The sequence below is a fragment of the Gorilla gorilla genome, chromosome 10, assembly GCF_029281585.2.
Source record: "Gorilla gorilla gorilla isolate KB3781 chromosome 10, NHGRI_mGorGor1-v2.1_pri, whole genome shotgun sequence".
Lineage (NCBI taxonomy): Eukaryota > Metazoa > Chordata > Mammalia > Primates > Hominidae > Gorilla > Gorilla gorilla.
In genome coordinates this window covers 92210797-92225888 of record NC_073234.2, presented here as the reverse complement: position 1 = coordinate 92225888, position 15092 = coordinate 92210797, and positions in this window count along the sequence as shown.

The window sequence follows — 15092 nt, the reverse complement described above, 5'->3', positions numbered from 1 at the left end:
CGCCACCTCCTGAGTTCAAGTGATTCTCCTGCCTCAGCCTCCCGAGTGACTGGAATTACAGGCATGCACCACCACGCCTGGCTAATTTTTGTATTTTTAGTAGAGAAAGGGTTTTGCCAGGTTGGCCAGGCTGGTCTTCAACTCCTGACCTTAGTGACCTCCCCACCGTGGCCTCCCAAAGTGCTGAGATTATAGGTGTGAGCCACCATGCCCAGCTGTGACAACTATTTTGAATTATCTGCCTGAAAGGTCACGTATCTCCCTCACTCCAGGATTGCTCATTTGTGCCTTGTTTACTGTGTTTGGTGAGGTCGTATTTTCATGGATATTCTTGGTGCTTGTAGATGTTGGTTGATGTTTCAGCATTAAAGAGTTAGATATTTATTTCAAACTTCATAGTCTGGGCTTCCTTGTACTCATTCTCCTTGAGAGGGCTTTCCAGAAATTCAAAGGGGATTGAGTGTTGTGACCTAAGCCTGCAGTCACTGCAGCTGTTTCAACACTAGGAGTATCTTAAGCCCAGGAAGGCTGTCTGTGATTCTTGCAGACTCCTAGATACACTGCCTTGGTGGATTTGGGTGAGATAAAGGAAAATTCTCCAAGTTACCAGGGAGTTTCTTGCTCTCCTCCCTCTCTTTTTCCAGTCAGGAGTCTCTCCATGCTGGGCTGCCTGGAGTTGAGAGAGGAGTAACATGGACACTCCCATGGCCACCATAGCTAGCACTGTGCAGGGTCACACTTGAAGCATTGTGGACTAGCACAGCAGTGGGGCTCACCCAAGGCCTGCAGCCACTACTGCCTGACTGCCACTGATGTTTATTCAATGCCCAGGACCACTTTAGTCAGCAGGTGGTGAATTCTGCCAGGATTGGGTCCATCCCATCAGGGCAGTGGATTCCCTTCTGGCCCAGGATGGGTCTAGAAACACTGGCCAGAAGCAAAGACCCAGAATCCAGGGCTTTAGAAATCTGGTTGATTCTTTATTTTACTGTGGCTGAGTTGGTACCCAAGTTGCAAGACACAGTTCTCTATGCTCTCATCTCTCCTTCCCCCAAGTGATAGGAGTCTCTCCCAGAGCTGCACTGCCTGGAATTGGGGAAGGGGCGACAAAGGCACTCCCTTAGTTACCACAGCTAGTGTTGCACAGGATTGTACGCCAAGTCCCCTGCCTCCCAGACCAGTGCAGTACCAGGGCTTGCCCTAAGACGGCAGTCCTTGTGGCCTGACTGCCACTCACATGTACTCTGGGTCCCAGGCCTCTTTTGTTAGCCAGCAGTAAAGGCAGCTGAGACTTCAGTTCCTCCTACTGGGACAAGGAATTCTCCACTGGCCCAGGGCTGGTCTAAATGCTCCTTCTGTGGGCACTGAAAGGATTCTGCCCTGTGCTATGTTCTGTTATGATAGGGCAGCACTGAGTTCCAACACCAAGTTCCACACTCTCTTTGCTCTCCCTCTCTTAGCACACAGATTCTCTCTCCATGCTGCACTGCCTAGAGTTGGGGGACGAGTAACGCAGGTAGTGCAAGGCTGGCCTTCCCACCCTCTTCAGTGCCTCTTTTTTTATTTTTTTTATTTTATTATTTTTTTTTTTGAGACAGAGTCTCACTCTGTTACCAGGCTGGAATGCAGTTGGCTCACTACATGCAGCTTCTGTCTCCTGGGTTCAAGCAATTCTCCTGCCTCAACCTCCCAAGTAGCTGGGATTACAGGCATGCACCGCCACGTCCAGCTAATTTTTGTGTTTTTAGTAGAGATGGGGTTCCACCATGTTGGCCAGGCTGGCCTTGAACTCCTGACCTCAGGTGATCCACGTACCTCAGCCTCCTAAAGTGCTGGGATTACAGGTGTGAGCCACTGCACCCAGCCAATACCTCTTTCTTTGATATTATGTTCAAACCAGGTAGTGTGATCACTCACTCAAGGCACTAGATAGCATGCCTTGAATGTTTTGGGTCCTATGAAGGTGTTTTCTTGTGTGGATAGTTGTTCACAGTGGTGTTCCTGCGGGGGGATGATCACTGGTGAGCTTATTCAGCTATCTTACTCTGCCTCCTCCTTGCTCCTTTTGCAGATACAGATTCCTTTTTAGTATCATTTTGCTTTTGCCTGAAGGATTTCTTTATAACATTTCTTTTGGTTCAAGTCGGCTGTGATGATTTTTTTCAGCTTTCATATGTCTGAGAGAAACTTTATTTTATCTTCATTACTGACAGATATTTTTACTGGTTTTTGAATTCTTTTCTTCTTTGAGACAGAGTCTTGCTCTCTTGCCCAGGGGTGGAGTGAAGTGGCACGATCTTCACTCACTGCAACCTCCGCCTCCCAGGTTCCAGTGATTCTCCTGCCTCAGCCCCCCGAGTAGCTGGGACTACAGGCACACGCCACCATGCCCAGCTAATTTTTGTATTTTTAGCAGAGACGGGGTTTTACCATGTTGGCCAGGCTGGTCTCGATCTCCTGACCTCATGATTCACCCGCCTCGGCCTCCCAAAGTGCTGGGATTACAGACATGAGCCACCATGCCCAGCCTGGTTTTTGAATTCTAAGTTGACAGATTTTTTTTCTTTCAGCACTTTAAAGACATTGCTCCACTGTCTAATGGCTTGCATTGTTTCCCACAAGAATTCTGCTGTCAATCTTATCATTTTGGGTTTTTTCCTCTGTGGCATTTTCCCTCTGGCTGCTTTTCAGATTTTCTCATTATCACTGGCTTTAACCTTTTCCTGTTTGTGCTGAGAATACTCACTGGCAGCGCTTGCAGCTGCAGTGTTTACCCAAGATAGTTTTGTCATGAAAATCTCGCTTTTATTATTATTTTTGCATCACTCTAGTATATCAACTTTGGAAACAAAAGACATCATTCTATTTATAGCATTCTGTTTTTAGTACTGATACTCCCATTTACAAAATATGGTAATTCTCAATCACTGAAAATGTCAAATCCTAGAAAATGCAGCATTCCTTCGTGTGATGCTAATGTTGTTCTTGAACGGTCATTAGTCAAAGATTCATTTGATGAATCCGATTTTTCTGAAATAGACAATTCTGATGATTTGGATGATTCTGATATTAGTTCTGTTTAGAAATAGCTTCATGAACGGTTTTCATATTTTATTTTCACATTGAAAATCAGTGAGATTTTCTTCAGCCTTCAAGAGCGTGTTTACGTAAAATCAAATGAGCGCTGGCAGCGAGCTGCACTTTTTCTAAATGGGAAAATGGTTAAGCAGTATGATTATGCTGTTTCTTGGTGTAGTTTTTATGTTTCTTGTTCTTGGAGTCTGTTGAATTTCTTGGATTTGTAGATTTATAGTTTTCATGCAATTTGGAACTTTTTCGGTTATTATTTCTTCAAATATCATTTCTGCCCTCCGTTTTTAGGGACTTTAAGTGTATGTATTAGGTCACTTAAAATTATCCCACAGCTGCTGGGTGTAATGGCTCAAGCCTGTAATCCCAGCACTTTGGAAGGCCGAGGTGGGCAGATGACCTGAGGTCAGGAGTTTGAGAAAAGCCTGTAATCCCAGCACTTTGGAAGGCCGAGGTGGGCAGATGACCTGAGGTCAGGAGTTTGAGACAAGCCTGTAATCCCAGTACTTTGGGAGGCCGAGGTGGGCAGATCACATGAGGTCAGGAGTTCGAGACCAGCCTGGCCAAAATGGTGAAACCTCATCTCTACTAAAAACACAAAAATTAGCTGGGTATGGTGGCATGTGCCTGTAGTCCCAGCTACTCGGGAGGCTGAGGCAGGAGAATGGCTTGAACCCAGGAGGCGGAGGTTGCGGTGATCCGAGGTCACGCCATTGCACTCCAGCCTGGGCAACAAGAGCAAAACTCCATCTCAAAAAAAAAAAAAAAATTATGCCACAGCTCACTAATTCTCTATTCATTTTTTTCCATTTTTTTTCCTCTGTGTTTCATTTCAGATAGTTTGTGTTGCTATGTCTTTAAGTTAGTATTTTATTTTGTATATCTTAATAGATTGCATTTTTCATCTCAGACCTTGTATTTTTATCTCTAGAAGTTCAATTTGGGTCTTTTAAAAATATATATCCCATGTATCTGCTTAACATACACAAGGATTTCTCTACTTTATCATATGAACTTCTATGGAATATAGCTATAACTGTTTTAATGTCCTTGTTTACTTATTCTATTGACTGTATCATTTCTGGATCTGTTTCTATTTATCAATTTTGCCCCTCATTGTGGATTGTATTTTCCTGTTTCTTTGTATGCCAGGTACAATTTCATTAGATACCAGTCATTATGAATTTTTCTATCAATATTCTTGAGCTTTGTTCTGGGATGCAATTATGTTATTTAGAGATAGTTTGAGCCTTTCAAAATTTTAAGCTTTATTATTCAGGATCGGGGAAGCCCTTAACTTTGCTCCTCTACCGAGGCAATAATACCCTCTGTGTATTCTACCTGATGAGTTCTCTACCTTTGTTCTCTGAACTAGAAGGTTCATCCTCTCTGGCTGGTGGGAACTAAAACTATCTCCAGCCCTCTGTAGGCTGTAGAGATTATTTCCTCTGATCCATTTGGGTGGTTGGGTGGGTCTTTCTCTAGCCTCAGCTAGTTTTCTAAAAGTCATGCCCTGATTAGTACTCAATAAAAAACCTGAGGGGACCCTCTGCAGCTCTCTGGATTTTTCTTTCTCTGTAGCTCTCTCTTGTCTGGCACTCTGCCCTGCAGATTCTAGCCACCTTGGTCTCCCTGGACTCCTAATCCATCTCCTTAACTCAAAGAGATGGCCAGGATCTTCCTGGCTTTCCTCTCCCTGACATCACCCTGGAAACTCTCCCCAGGTAGTAAGTTGGCCGACTCACAGTAATCACTTATTTACTGTTTCTCAGGGATGACTGTCCTGTGCTGCCTCATGTTCAATATCTGAGAACCACTGTTTTGTATATTCTGTCTAGCTTTTCAGCCATTTCAGGTAGGAGGGTAAATCTGGCCCCTGTTATCCCTTCTAAGCAGAAAGCAGACGTCTTAGGCTGTGTTAAACTGGCGTTCTCAAACTTTAGCATGCATTAGAATTAACCAGCAGGCTTGTTAAAACGTAACTCCCTAGAGTTTCTAATTAATGCGTGTGGGGCCTGAATTTGCAATTTTTTGAGATGGGGTTGGTCTCTGTCACTCAGGCTCGAGTGTAGTGGCATAATCAGAGCTTACTGCAGCCTCAAACTCAGGAGCTCAAGCAATCTTCCCACCTCACCCTCCAGAGTAGCTGAGACAACAGCCACTTGCCATCATGTATGGCTGATTTTTTTTATTTCTATAGACAGGGTCTTACTATGTTGCCCGGGCTGATAATTTGAATTTCCAACAAGTTCTCAGGTGATTCAGAAGCTTCTGGTACAGGACCACACTTTCAGAACCACTATGTTAAACTAGTCAACTAACAATATCTCATATGATGTTCATCTATTAATCAATCATATAGCGTGAACCACATTCATAGTCAAGAGAAAACCTGTTAGTCATAGAAACACAGTCCTAAGTACTTACATATTGTTGTTTGAATCCATTGGCAGACACATCGAACGAGAACTAAAAAGCTGTTCATATCCTCTTATCTGGTTAATACAGGAAATCAGCTCCATAGAAACCATGTAGATCAATCTTTCCCAAATGGCTGGGTGCAGTGGCTCATGCCTGTAATCCCGGCACTTTGGGAGGCCAAGGCCGGAAGATCCCTTGAGCCCAGGAGTTTGAGACCAGCCTAGGCAACATGGCGAAACCTCGTTGCTACAAAATTTAACCACCTGTGGTACCAAGCTACTCAGGAGGCTGAGGAGGAGAATCACCTGAGCCCGGGAAGTTGAGGCTGCAGTGAGCTGTAATCATGCAGCTGCGCTCCAGCCTGGGCGACAAAGCAAGACCCTGTTTCAAAAAAAAAAAATATTCTTTCCTAAATGATATTCTGTAGAACATTAGTACTCTATGTATTGTTAGTAATACTAGGTGGTTTGCGAAGGGTTTGTATAGTTCAGTAGGATTCGGAAGCTGTAATGTTGGTGTGTTTTATGAACTTTCCAAGAGAAAGATACAATTTGAAGTGTTTCTTGAACTTATTTTACAACAGAAGCTTTTATTTTGCAAAACACATATTATCAACTTGAGGAACTCTAATGCTCCTCTGAAGCCAGTTTGGGAAAGACTAATGCAGACCTTTAGCATTTGTAAGTTTACTATTTTCAATGTTAGCTATTTATGAGAAGTTGCTCCATTGCTGTAGTAATTTGTGATTCTGCGGGAGCAAGGGGGCACACCTGGGGAGCGAGTCACTCCGCTGATGAAGAATGAGCCCCGCCCACCGCCCACAACACACACTCCAACGTGGCATCCTCGTTTGCTGTTCATCATGAGGGAGTTTTTATAGTAACATAAATTTATTTAATTCCTGAAAATAAACCTGAAAAAAAATGTTAGCTGTTGGTTCTGGAGAGGGAAATACACTAGAATAAGAAGAAAAAAAATAGGAGGAGGTGGGGGAGAGATCTTAAAAAGTAAGTCTTAGCAAGAAAATAGATGTTTGGGGGTAAATTTTAAAGGTAGTCTCCTAGATTTGTCAGAGAATTGGATCTAAATGTGAATACAGTCATCCTGTAGCCTATATGAAAACCATAAGAAGTGATTCATGAACTGTTTTAGTAAGAGATAAAATTTAGAAAGATAAAACATTATATATGCAACTGCTGACTGATACATAATTCAAGAGAAAGCCAGAAGCCTGGGCAGGTGTTTCTCTGAAGACACAGGTGGTAAAAATGTGCATGTGGTATAGTTTGCTTCTAGAATTTAAAGAAGAGCTTTCTTTACATACTATGATGTTAACAAGCGAGGAAAATGTGTCATTAGCCACAGGAAACATTTCCTCCCGAGCTAAAGACTTCACAAAAGAAAATGTCTGAGACATAAATTTTATGTCTTAGGACACACAGAAAATTACAGAGGAAAAAAGTGCTGTGAATCACAATGGTTCTCTTACAAGACTCTAAACTTGAGTTCTCCTTATTAACCCTTTCACACCCTGCTTAGGGATTTTTCTTCCATAATTAGCAAATTTTACCCAGAATCTACTATATGCCAGGTGGTGTGATAGTTAAAGAGGTTTTCAGTGTAAAGAAGCGAGTTCCCTGCCTGCGAGGAGCTCACAGCCAGCTCCCTGATTCACCTGCCTGCTCTCCCAAGGGTGAACCACTGTGAACTACTGCAGCCTGACTGATCTGCCATGAATAGGTTTCAATAGTGTTCCCACCTAAAATGCCAACTCCATAAGGGCAGGTATTTAATCTATCTTGCTCACCTTTATATTTGTGGAATACATATCTATTGATTAAATGAACATTTTTAATAATGAATTTGAAAACAACCCGCATGTTTAAATATAGTGGAATGGCTAAGAGTCATTAACACCATGAAATACTAGGCAGCAATGAAAATAGAATTAAATAATACTAAGTGGGAGAAACAGACAAGATAGCGCTATACCAACTATATCAGCTATGGACAATATTCTGAACTTGGCTTCTCTGGGTCTTTGCTCCCTGTATTTGGAATGGCTTTTCCCTGCCAATATCTGTTGATGCCATATCTCTTTAAGGCTCAGTTGAAGTACCACATCCTCCCTGAAGTATCAAGACTTCCACATCCCTCTGCCCTTAGAATCAACCTCTTTCTGTAGCATATGCTGGTAAGTCCCACTCTTATGCCTCCAACTTTACCTTCACTACTTTGTCTTTGACTGAGGGCTTCCTCCACACCTGGGAGAGACCCCTCTGCTCACTTGCTTGACAGACCAAAAGCACTGACAAGTAATTCCCTCCAGAAAAGCCCCTGATGGAAGTTGGTAAATAAAGACCTCAGCCCCTTTGCTCCTTGGGTAGAATAACTCTAAGTTTGTCTCCATATTATTTCCCAGGTTCCTCAGGGGATTAAGCTCCAGGCAGCCACAGTGGCAACTGGCCTGACAACACACCCCCTATTGGCCTTCTCTTACTCTTCCCATCCCCCTGCCTCCCTAACCTCCCAAACCAAACTGCCTGCTCTTGCATCCTAGTATAAAGATCATCTCCCCATCTGAGCTCCTTTGTTCCCATATTATGCCCCACATTATCCTCTGTATTGCAGAGTTTTGTGAATGTCTTGGCTCTCCTAACTAAACTGCAAACTGTTTGAGAGCAGAAACCTTTGATTGCTGTATTCCTCAAAGCCTAACAATGTACGCTGCACATAGCAGGTGCTTGAAAAAACTAGGTTTAATCAAACTGAGAATTTTTAGAAGAAAGACAGTGTAGAAATCCAACACTGAAATAGTTCACAGCATTCTATGTGGCATTAAATAAATCGAATGATTTAAGCCAAGTTTTATGAATCATAATTATATATTGATTTCAAAATCTCATACACTACTGATCCAAGTTCAAAAAGAGACTTCAAGGTGAAGAATAGTTGAATATATTTTAGCATTTTCTGTTTGAAAAACATCAGCACCCATTGAGGGAATTTGAGCAGAGGAGATTTTAAGTGATTTGGTGTCCCTCAACATGGTATTCAAAGACCGCTAGGGTCTAGTTCTCACCTCCTTTTCCAGCTTTATCTTTCATTCTGTTTCACTATTCCTGTGTATGAGATTGTGTGATCTTAATGCAAATAATCTGTAATTCAAATTTATCTTTGCTTGTTAATAAAACTGGCTAATGCCACTGTGGACTTCATAAGAAAATTATCATTGTTTTAATATGAGCAATGAGAGACATGAGATGAGAGGGTGAAAAGACTCCAAGGAGAAAAAAAGACTTCTCCAGATAATCTCCTGACATTATTGTATTGTCTGAGTCTCCATGAAGAAACTGATTCAAATGTCTAGAAGTTTGATAACGTGATCTGAATTGGAATATGGTTTACTTGCCCTTTAAAGTTATTTTCAAGGTCTAATTCTGTGGCCTGTACTTTGAAGACAGACATCTTCAAGACACAAAAGGGCAGGGATACCACCTTTATGTCAGGTAAAATCATAGGCCAATAAATAAGAAGCATCACTCTTAAGAAATTATACAAGTAATACTCATTCATGGCAGAAACATTGGTCAATACAGAGAACCAAAAAGAAGATAAAAATACAACAATTTAGGAGGATCAAAGCACTCCTAAAATTTTAGTGTACACTTTTCAGACTTTTTTATAGAGTATATTTTTACAGATAGAAAAATAGGCTCATGGTATACATATGATCCTTTTTTGATACTGAGTCTCGCTCTGTCGCCTAGGCTGCAGTACAGTGGCACGATCTCAGCTCACTGCAACCTCCGCCTCCTGGGTTCAAGCAATTCTCCAGCCTCAGCCTCCCAAGCAGCTGGGATTACAGGTGTGTGCCATCATGCCCAGGTTATTTTTGTGTTTTTAGTAGAGATGGGGTTTCACCATGTTGGCCAGGCTGGTCTCAAACTCCTGACCTCAGGTGATCTGCCCACCTCGGCCTCCCAAAGTGCTGGGATTACAGGTGTGAGCCACCATGCCTGACCTGATCCCTCCCTGTTTGCACAGCAATGTAACATGATGTTGCAGACACTACACACAGGGTCACTTAACACCCACTGACTCTTTGAACAAGGCTTCCTGTACTCCAGAGGCTAGACAGGCAAACATTTCTAAGACTCTCTTGCAGTTTGAGTTCCACACATAACATAATTTCCACCAAGCCCTAATGGAAGATATCCTGAGCCAGATTTGGAAGGCAAATAAGCAGCACAAGGGGCTGGCATGGTCAAGGATGGCGGATCTAGTAGCTGAAGTAGAAGGTCTACTCTCAGGCCCTAGCATAATAGATGTTAAGAGGCAAGTATAGGCATCAGCTGTGCCACTCTGGGGTCAGGCACTGATCCTGACTCTATAGCATCGTTTTTCTCCTTGCTCCTCTTGTACTGTCTGTTATCTTCCACTAAGAACCCTGATGGATACATGTGAACACTTTCCTTGTCAAAAAATATGTGACATACAATTGCTACTAGTGGAATCATAGAATCCTAGAGCTGAATGGGACCTGAGTGATCAGCCAGACTTAGGAAAATTAAGCTTAAAGAAGTTAAATGACTCACCCGAGGCAAGACCACATGTACATCTCCCCATTCCCACTCTGTATAAGGAATTTATACCAACGTTATGTCCCAAAAAGGAGGTGGGACAAAATGGCGACCTGGCTGTGCTCTAAGTTAGAGTTTGGTATTTTTGTGTTAGCATAATGTAACATGCTCATCCATCATCTGGCAGGCTTTAGCCCCAAGAGGATCATCAAAATGTGATGCCCTTTAAATGTGTTTGCGTCTTCTTGGCATCCACCTCATGCCGCACCCCTACCTCCTCTCAGCAGAGGCCCCATCCCCAGCCCTCCTCCCCTGGTTCAAGACCAGCTCGGATTCTGCATGGTACTCTTACTTGTCTTAGACTTCATCTTAGTCAGCTATGCTGCGGAGGTCTCCTCAGATTGGAAAGATTTATGTTCGGTTTGCTCAAAGACTCGCTCCCAAGGAGCTGTCAGTCTTTTAGTGTCTTTAAGCAAAGGTACTTTCTTCACTCTTCTAGTATAACAGGAAAGGATCATTGCTAAAAGGCCACATTCTGCAGTGGAAAGAGTGTGAGGTTTGGATCCAGACTGGATTTGAATCCCAGTTCTGCCACTTACTAGCTATGTGGACTTGGACAAGTTATTCAATTTCCATGAGTTTCACTTCCCTCACATGTCAAATGGAAAGAAAGATAATCACCTTACAAGGACAAGAAAACAATATTCCTACATGTTTAACATGCAAGGAACATTCAGTCAATAGTCATTGCTGTTTGGTTGAAACACATGTTGGCTTGAAGAACAGCCAATGGCGTGTACTTTGACCCTTTCTCATCTATAGTTTTTCAGCTGAATTTGGATGGATGATCACTCCATGATAACCCAATACCCTTTCACAGAGGATACAGATCATTTTGCAAGTCTGTGTGTGTGTATGTTTGTACATACACATATATGTACGTGTGTGTACTTATATATGTGTGCACACATACACACACACACCACACACACGGTATTTGAGCTCATACCCAGCCATTAACAGGTCAGTGGAGTTTGGTTCTGCAGTAGCACTCTGAACTCTTACAATTGAAGTGAACACAGGAACAAATAAATCAGCAGCTTGAGTCTTTTTTTGTTTGTTTGTTTGTTTTTTGAGACAGAGTCTCACTCCATTGCCCAGGCTGGAATGCAGCGGCTTAATCTTGGCTCACTGCAACCTCTGCCTTCCAAGTTCAAACAATTCTCATGCATCAGCCTCCTGAGTAGCTGGGACTATGTAGCTGGGACTACGGGCGTGCACCACCACACCTGGCTAATTTTTGTGTTTTTAGTGGAGACAAGGTTTTGCCATGCTGGCCAGGCTGGTCTAGAACTTTTGGCCTCAAGTGACCCGCCCGCCTCAGCCTCCCAAAGTAATAGCTTGAGTCTTTAAACATATAACATCATTTAAGAATTAGGTATGGGAATTAGGTTCCCACAATCTTTTTGAAACAGCAGAAGTAAAAACTGTTTAAAGTAAAATCTAAGCCAGCACTCCTTAAAAACACGTAAATACAGGATTTATACAAGCTTTTTTTTTTTTTAAAGGCATTAACCTTTTTCCCATAGCTTAACACTTTTCTCATGAGGTGAGAGCTACAGACGTGACAGTTTGTATTTTCTTTTACAAGAAAAGTTTTATTTTATGAATGATTTTTAATCCCGTATGTGAGGATTACACAAAAATCCTGGCAGGCATATGCCATAAACGATTAACTGCCAATCAATTATAGCATTATGTATTGTTTCCAGAATTTTGTTCTTGACATCATTTCCCAGAGAAATACACAGACACACACACGCACACTGTTTTAAGTGGAAATTTTTATGAGGTTTTCTCTGGAGCTTGCTCAATAATCAAGATATATATACGGAAACATCATTAACTACATTTAAGATAAAATGTACACTTAATTTTTAATTCCTGAATAAATGGATGGATGAGTATACATTCATTCATTCATTCATTCATTTATTTATTTATTTTGAGACAGAGTCTTGCTCTGTCGCCTAGGCTGGAGTGCAGTGGCAGGATCTCGGCTCACCACAACCTCTGCCTCTCAGATTCAAGCAATTCTCCTGCCTCAGCCTTTTGAATAGCGGGGACTACAGGTGCGCACCACCAGCCCGGCTAATTTTTGTATTTTTAATAGAGATGGGGTTTCACCATGTTGGCCAGGCTGCTCTCAAACTCCTGACCTTATGTGATCCACCTGCTTCGGCCTCCCAAAGTGCCAGGATTACAGGCGTGAGCCACTGTGCCCAGCCTACATTTATTTTTATGCAATCTTTAGCAAGGATTTTAGAATCTATGTAAAAGTTAGAAAGTAAACACATATATATATATTTATAAAATGGTATATCTTATCACAAGTGAGATAATAAAAAACATTGTTTAACGCATCCTCTGTTGCTCACATTACAGTTTTTTAGGGGAGAAACTAAGCTTTCTAGTGGTGGTAGCTTTCAAAATTTCTTTCCATTTCTCATCAGAACAGTAGCTAGAGACAGAAGTTAACATTTGTGAGAAATTTCAGAAGTGTCATCCTTCTAAAATATTTCATTCTGTGCATGTACACACAATCATATGTTTACTCAATGTTGTCCAATTACCAAGAGGTCAAGTAGGGTAAGGACTGAAAAATGGCAGTTGGGGGTTTGGCAATTAGGAACTCTCCAATGACCACAGTGAGAGTCTCAGGATCTCTAACGAGGTTGCAGTCAAAGTGTCAGCCAGGGCTGGAGTCATTTCAAAGCTTGACAGTACTGCACTGTAATATCTCCTTCCAAGCTCACTCATATTTTTGTTGGCAGAAGGCTTTAGCTCCTCTGGAACTGTTGGCCACAGGCCACTGTTCTTAACTGCTTGAGTGTCCTCCTGACATGGCAGCTGGCTTTCCCCATAGCAGTGATGACACACACACACACACACACACGTTGGCAGGATGTTGGAGATGGGGGACGACGGATAAAAGAAAAGGGTGGGGGAAGAATGAGGAAAAAGTTGTCACAAAGCGTTTTTTGACTTAGTCTCAAAATCATGCACTTCATTCTATTTTCTAGAAGCAAGGCGCTAAATCTAGCCCACACCCAAGGGTAAGGGCATGAATTAAATTCTACCTGTTGAAGGGGGGAGTAACAAAGAATCCATGGACATGATTTTAAGCCATCACAATCTGTTGGGAGTCCTAACTGCAAGTAACAGAAAATCCATCTCAAAATGGATTAAACACCAATGGGGACTCATTGGCTCCCATAATGAAAAAGCCCTGCAGGTAGGTAAACTTGGTGAATACTTGTTCAGAGCTCTGTTTTCTCTGTCCTCTTGTCTGTGTCAAGTCATCCTTGGCCAGGTTGCTAGCAAAAATGACTGCAACCACTCTAAGGCCTCCTCCATGCACATAGCACATTCCAGAATAGGCTAGCTTGGCTCTGACTCTGCACCCCAGCAGAGTTCTGAGATTCACTCTAATTGGATGGGCTTAGGTCACGTGCTTACCATCCCCAAGCCGGGGCCTCAAATGCCTTGACTGGATCCAGTGCTCCACCCTGAACCAGGACCATGAACTCACATGCCTGAAACTACACAGAGAGGAATGGATGCTAGAGAGGCAATCACAAATACCTACTACACGACTCAGGGATATTTACGTCAGCTTTTAAAAATACGGGGTGAGCAGAATTTTTGTCATTTGAAAGGAAAGAAAGCAATAGAGCCAGAAATTGAAGAGCAAGGGAGTACAATCACGTGCCACATGAAGATTTTCAATCAACAACAGATCACAAATATGAGGGTGGTCCTGTAACACTACAATACTGTGTTTTTGCTGTACGCTTTCTATATTTAGATATGTTTAGATACACAAATACTATTGTGTTGCCATTGCCTGTGGTGTTCTGTACAGTCACATGCTGTACAGGTTTGTAGCCCATGAGCAATAGGCTATACCATAGGCCATATGGTGTAGGTTTGTGTAAGTATACTCTACAATGTTGGCATAATGGTAAAATTGTCTCATGACGCATTTCTTAGAACCTGTTCCCATCACTAAGTGGCACATGACTGTATAACTAAAAAATGCCGAAGAAATGGATCAAAAGCCTAGGCAGAGTGGACACTGTTGGTAGGGAGTGGGAGAACCATTTGCTCCTCCAAGATCAGGGACAGCAAGTACAAACATAGGAGAAAACATGGAAGCTTCGAGGCAAAGTGGAGGAAGGTTGAGGAAATGTTGGTGACTGGCTGTGAATGTCAACGAAGGAGAAGAAGGGGATGTCACCAGCTGAAAAAGAGGGAGAAAAGTGAGATAAAGGAATTAAGGGGTTAAGATAAGATGGATAGAATATGCTGTCTGGGAGGTTAATGGTGTCTTTCTTACTAGTAGAGCTAGAAAAACTCTGCTATGATATGAAAGCAGAAGCAGAGCTCGAAAAGATAGAAAGCTCTGGTTGAAAAGAAGAAATAAATAACATCATAATAGAAGATAATAGCACTGAATGAAAATAGTGCCTACTGGAGAAAGAGAGTTAGGAAATGAAGCAAGTATAAGAAAGTAGGAGTTTATAGCAGGTTAAAAAAAGCAACTATGATAAATATCAAGAATAAGATACTCTAATCTACCTTCCAACATTTAAGCATATATAACTTACATTATTCTTTTCTCTGTCAGATAATACATCACAGAGTATTAGGGTTAAGTATGAGTAATTTTTAATTCCCACAACTGCTGCTAAATCTTAGCTAAGAAATAAGGTAGAAAAACTGCTTCTTTTTGTGTTATTAAATGTGTAGGTTAGCAAAGTGCAAATTTTTTCCCTTTATTTCATACTAAAATCATTACAATAAGACATTCCTCTTCACTATAGCTTTCTTGCCTTCTGGGAAGAAAGCCTTGCCCTAAAATAAAGAGGCTTTGTGTTTAAATTCACATTCATCTGATTCAGAGTTTTGTTAAGAAAAAGGGGCATGAAATAAAAA